Raw genomic sequence first — 6,059 nt, 5'->3', positions numbered from 1 at the left:
TATATATATATATATATATATATATATATATATATATATATATATATATATATATATATATATATATATATATATATATATATATATATATAAGCTTGGCCTCTGCCAATTTTTATGTTCATACCTGCTATAGGCATGCCCTGGGATTCCCTTTTGTTCGTAGGTTACAACTTTTAGCTGAAAGAAAATCAGTGAGGAGGAGCAAACTACTCCTAGAGTTTTACAGATATCCAAATGATTTCCCCAGGGTTTGATGGTTATTATGTAAATTACATTCCTATTAATATTCGTATTGATATTTGCCATAGAAAAGTCATAGAAGCCCTTTTTCGATAATGCTGGAGGCCAATTTTCGGCGGCGCTGCAAATTACTCGTAGAATACTTCACACATCTAAATGATATTATCAGGGGCTTATGGGATAGATATTTACTTTGTCTATACCAATTTTCATGTTGATATATGCCATAGCAAAGCCTCTGCAAACGTTTGTTTTGGTATGGGTTAAATTGTTATTTTTGGCGTTGGAGTATATTGTTCCTAGAATAATTCACATATCCAAATTAAAATTTCAGAGATTGGTGGGAAACATAGTTTCTCCGTTGCCGCCAGATTCCATGGTAATATCTACAATTGAAAAGACACAGCTATCATGTAGCCGTCTTAAATATGATGTTAAATGTCGCAACATTACCCTGAACTGCGTGATAGTGAGTGACATCAACCAGGGACAATACCAATCTCATAAACAATATCCGTCCCGAGTTCAGCTTATTATTATTATTATTATTATTATTATTATTATTATTATTATTATTATTATCTAAGCTACCATCCTTGTTGGAAAAATAAGATGATATACGCCCAAGAGCTCTGAAAAGGAAAAACAGCCCATTGAGGAAAGGGAATTAGGGAATAAATAAATGATATGAGAAATATTGAACAATTAGAATTAAATATTTAAAAAGCAGTAAGCAGATCAAAACAAATATTTCATACATAATCTATAAAACGACTTCTGTCAGCCTGCTCAACATAAAAACATTTGCGGCAACTTTGAACCTTGGAAATTCTACCGATTCAACTACCCGATTAGGAGGCTCATTCCACAACTTGGTCAAAAAAATTGAATGAAACTTTCAGAATACTGTATAGTATTGAGCCTCGTGATGGAGAAGGCCTGAATATTAGAATTGACTGCATTACTAGTATTATGAACAGGGTAGTACTGTCCAGGAAGATCTGAATGTAAAATACAGGATGATCAGAATTAGGAAAAATCTTTTGTAACGTGCATAAGGAACTAGTTAAACAACGGTTTCAGAGATTTATATCTGGATCAGGAATAAGAAATTTAATAGACTGTAAGTTCCTTTCCAAAAAATTAAAATGAGTATCAGCTACTGAAGACCAGAAAGGTCAACAATACTCGAAACAAGGTAAAATAAAAGAATTAAAAAAAAAATTCTTCAGAATAGAATCATCAAGGAAAATCTTTAGAGACTTTCTCAATATTTTTTTTTTTTTTTTTGTGCAATTGAAGAAGAAGAAGACACAGACCTAATGTGTTTCTCAAAATTAATTGTCTATCGAGAATCCCAGCTGGAATTTTAAGTCATACAGAGTTAAAGAAACATTATCAATGCTGAAATCTATTAAGGGATTCAGCAACCCCAGATCTACCTTCAGGAGATGGAATTGATGCAAATAGCGTAGCATCATCTGCATATGCAACAAACTTGTTTTTTAGGCCAAACCACGTGTCATATGTACATAGTATGAAAAGTAATGGGCCAAGAACGCTACCCTGAGGAAGACCAGATATCAAATTCCTATACTCACTATGGTGCCCATCAACAACTCTTTGCAATCTATTACTTAAAGACTCAATACCAATTTTAAGAAACAACCCACCCACTCCAAACTGTTTGAGTTTGAAAACAAGGGCCGCATGATTAACACGATCCAAGGCAGCACTAAAATCAAGGCCAATCATACAAGTTTCCTGACCACAATCAAGGGATTTCTGTACAGCATTGCAGACTGTAAGAAGGGCATTACATACTCCAGGGCCTTTACGAAAACCAAATTGCAGACTAGGGAGCAGATGATTACCTTCAGCAAACCTATCAAGACGTTTTGCCCAAAAGACTTTCGAAAACTTTAGGTAATATGGGAGTTATGGATATTGTGCAATAATCAGTTGGACTTGAGCTACCACAAACACATTTACATAGTGGAGTAACATTACCAATTGTACAACAATCGCTAAAAGCTCCTCTTCTAGCTAACTTGCACAAAATAACAGATAAATTTGGAGCTAGAAATCTGAAGTCTTTATAAAAAAAGGAAAAATACCATTTGGGTCTACACTTCCATAAGCATTAAGGTCCATCAAGAGAGCTTTAATTTTACGAGTTCTATAAGCTAAACTAGTTAGCTTAGCCTCAGGAAAACAGGAATGAGGAAGATCTAGTTTCTCATTACTCTACTTATGTCAAATACATTAGCCAAAAGGATTGCCTTTTTCTTTGGACAGTGAGTGACAGAGCCATCTGGTCTAAGTAAAGGAGGAACTGTTGCATCTACACCAAAGAGTACAGATTTTAGGGTAGACCACCACTTATGTTCCTGGGTTGTATCAGAAAGTTTTTCTTTTATGGTTAAATTTTATTCCTTTCCAGTTGAAGCATAAACTTTCTTAGCAAAGCTTCATGCCGAGTATAGTTATTCTAAGTCAAGTCTGATCTGTTACCTTTCCAAACATTATAGGTCTCCTGCTTCTCCAAATAAGCACGTCTACAATCATCACGGAATTATGGTTTGTCCTTCACTCGGAACCTTACCACATGAAAAGGGATATACCTATTAATTACGTTGACTAGATTCTCATTCAAAGGGACAACAGGATCAACACTACCATACAATTGTGACCAATTCAAGGGAAAATATCACTCAAAATCCCATTCCAGTCCGCTTGAGATTTCATATAAATCTTATATGATTATGATACATCGGAGACAGACAGCTCAGTCTTCACTACTAATGCAATCAAGACAGGATCAGATGTCCCAACTGAAAAACCAACCTTACCTGCTATAACGCCAGGGGAGGTCCAAGCAGTTACCAGACCTGTGAGTAGCTTCACTTATGATTTGCCCACAGCCTGATTCAGAGGCAAAGTCTAAAGCTCTCAATCAATGGCGATCGGTAGGAGAAACCAAATCTAACCACTCCCTCTGGTGAACATTGAAATCACCAACAAAGACAAAAGAAACCTTTCTATCATCATCTTGTATCTTAGCCATAATGGTAAGAACACAATCGAAGATAGATTCATCAATGTCTAGATAATGGTAGATCGAACACAAATAGAAATTGGTGTGCCTGCCTCAAACTTTTATTACCTGAATCTCATGATATCCACATTCATAGCAGGACTTATGAGAATCAGGGTACTCAAACCTAATATACACCGCCATTCCCATGGCCCTAAAGATGGCATCCCGTTTCAAAATTACTGGTTTCTTAAAACTAGTTATATGGAGCTCAGAAGAATATCAAAGATTAGTACAGCTTTGCTGATCATGGCGTTAGACAACCTATTTGCCACGTTAACGTATCCCCACGGAAATATGATATATATATATATATATATATATATATATATATATATATATATATATATATATATATATATATATACATTAAAATGCACAATTTTCCGTGTATTTATGATAAATAAAATTACCCACAATGTATGAAAAATAGAAGTTTATTTAGCTTTCGAAGGGACCATCTCCCTTCCTCTTCAGAATACAAATAGTTACAAATTTTTGAAAAAGGGGTAGAGAAAGGTTCTTAAGAGATAAAAATCCCGTTACAGTCTTAGCGAATATTAACAGCATTTCACAGTGGTTTGTTTGCATCTTTTAACAATTCCTTAACAATAGTTACATTGTTTTTTAAAATATTATTTAAAAACTGACCCAATTTAAAATTACTTTGATATGAATTAAAGTCATTAGAATTCTGAATTAAAACAGCTTCAATCAGTTTCCGTCTATGTGTATTAGGCATTGATATCTATTTGTCCATATTCTTAAAATCTATTGGGTGATTTTCCCGTGTCATATGTTTAAAAACAGCGCTATTTTCATCACCTCTTCTAATGGAATCTCTATGTTCTCTTTTTTTTCTCTCAAAATCTACTGATTCTCCTATGTATACTTTATCACATGAACCACATGGTAGTTTATATATACATGCTTGTTTGGCAGCCTTTCCTTTCCCTGATTTTGTCAACCATTTGTATTCTGAAGAGGAAGGGAGATGGTCCCTTCAAAAGCTAAATAAACTTCTATTTTTCATACATGGTGGGTCATTTTATTTATATATATATATATATATATATATATATATATATATATATATATATATATATATATATATATATATATATATATATATATATATATATATATATATAAACGCAGAGAGAGAGAGAGAGAGAGAGAGAGAGAGAGAGAGAGAGAGAGAGAGAGAGAGAGAGAGAGAGAGAGCAGGAATACAGAGAAATTTCTACTTACTTTTGTTTGGAAACCGTAGACGTGTCCGTTGTTTGTACAGATCATATCCGGGACCCAGTCTCCATATTTCCCGTTAAGGTTTGTCTTCAAAGGCAGTCGGCCTAGATTTTACAAGTCAATCATAAATGAGATAATTTGTATTAATATTCTCCTTCTTATAATTGCTACATGAAATATGATAGCTTTCAAAATAATGAAGTGGAATAATACATCGATATTCAAAGCAAGATTCGGTAAAGAAAAATGAAGGTTGAGGGAAAGGCGTGCACAAACCAGAAAGGAAAAAATAAACAATGGTGTGATGATCCTTCAAATGAAAGGAGAAACTCTTTGCATTAAAAGCATCACCACAATTAATGTCAAGAAAGTAATCTGAAGGCCTTAGAAAAAAGCTTTGGGTACTGAATAATGTCACAGCTTGTCATCTCTGCAAAATTTTGATATGAAAACTTAATATTATGATTGAAATAGTCATACAACCAATGGAAAAAAAAATATAACTGTGGAGAGCAAGTTCTTATAAACGTGACTGCCATTTCATTTCCTCAGAAGTACCTCGAATATTCTTATTTTATATAAATAGAATGAATTTATTCCCATCAAGAATTTCTTCTCTACAAATGCCATAATGTATGCATAGGTAGAATATCATTGGTATACTGCATACCATGTTAGGGAGCATTATTGGAATCCCACCAAATAACATGGTGTTTTTTACCAGACACCGACATATATGAACAAGATGTACATGCCAGAGGAAGATGGAGTAGGCTGACTAGAAACAGCCAATCCATATAGAAAAAAGGAAAAGAAGAAGAAAAAGAAAAAGAAGAAGAAGATTGACATATACCCCGGGAGTGCACAGACCATCAGAAAGGAAGCCCTGCCTTTCACAGAGTAGGTCTCAAGATATTTGAAAGACCATCTTCAATAGATTATAGAGTCATTTAACTACAATAGAAATCAGTATTTTGCTTACCTCATTATTAATGTCAGTTCCCACTTGTTTGTAACTACAATTAGAATAAAATGCTGTTTCCCTGTTTGCTGTCAGTTTTACTACTTGCATACTATCATAGATACTGTTGTTGCTACTATCATCATTCATTCTGGGTGGTAGCGTGGGCTATTATCGTTATTACAACTATCATTACCTATATTAGAGTTAAGGGTATTTTGAAATTGTTTTACACTAGGTATTGAAAAAAAAATGGTTCCCATTAGAGAACATGATTGAACTGACGTGTTGCACATAGATTGGCGAATTTTTCTTTTTTTTTGTTCTTCAAATCAAAACTGCTTGTTTGTGATAGATTGGAGTCTACTCTTGTTCTGAGATACTACCACTAGAGAGTTATGGGGGTCCTTTGACTGGCCATACAGTACTACATTGGATCCTTCCCTCTAGTTACGGCTCATTTTCCGTATACCTCTATGTATTAGAGACTATTGGCGAAATCTGGCCGAGACC

The 6,059-nt window shown here is 34.1% G+C and overlaps 1 long non-coding RNA gene across 1 annotated transcript in view; it reads right to left on the bottom strand.

Moving 5' to 3' along the window:
• Positions 1-4,720, bottom strand: part of LOC137643557 (uncharacterized) — a 9,135-nt gene extending 4,415 nt beyond the window's left edge. The window contains exon 1 of the long non-coding RNA XR_011045007.1: positions 4,589-4,720. This is a non-coding gene — a long non-coding RNA (uncharacterized lncRNA). The remainder of the gene's footprint in view (positions 1-4,588) is intronic.
• Positions 4,721-6,059: the final 1,339 nt, after the last annotated feature.

This window comes from Palaemon carinicauda, chromosome 7 (genome assembly GCF_036898095.1).
Source record: "Palaemon carinicauda isolate YSFRI2023 chromosome 7, ASM3689809v2, whole genome shotgun sequence".
Taxonomy (NCBI): Eukaryota; Metazoa; Arthropoda; class Malacostraca; order Decapoda; family Palaemonidae; genus Palaemon; species Palaemon carinicauda.
This window is presented reverse-complemented; position numbering and strand designations above follow the sequence as displayed.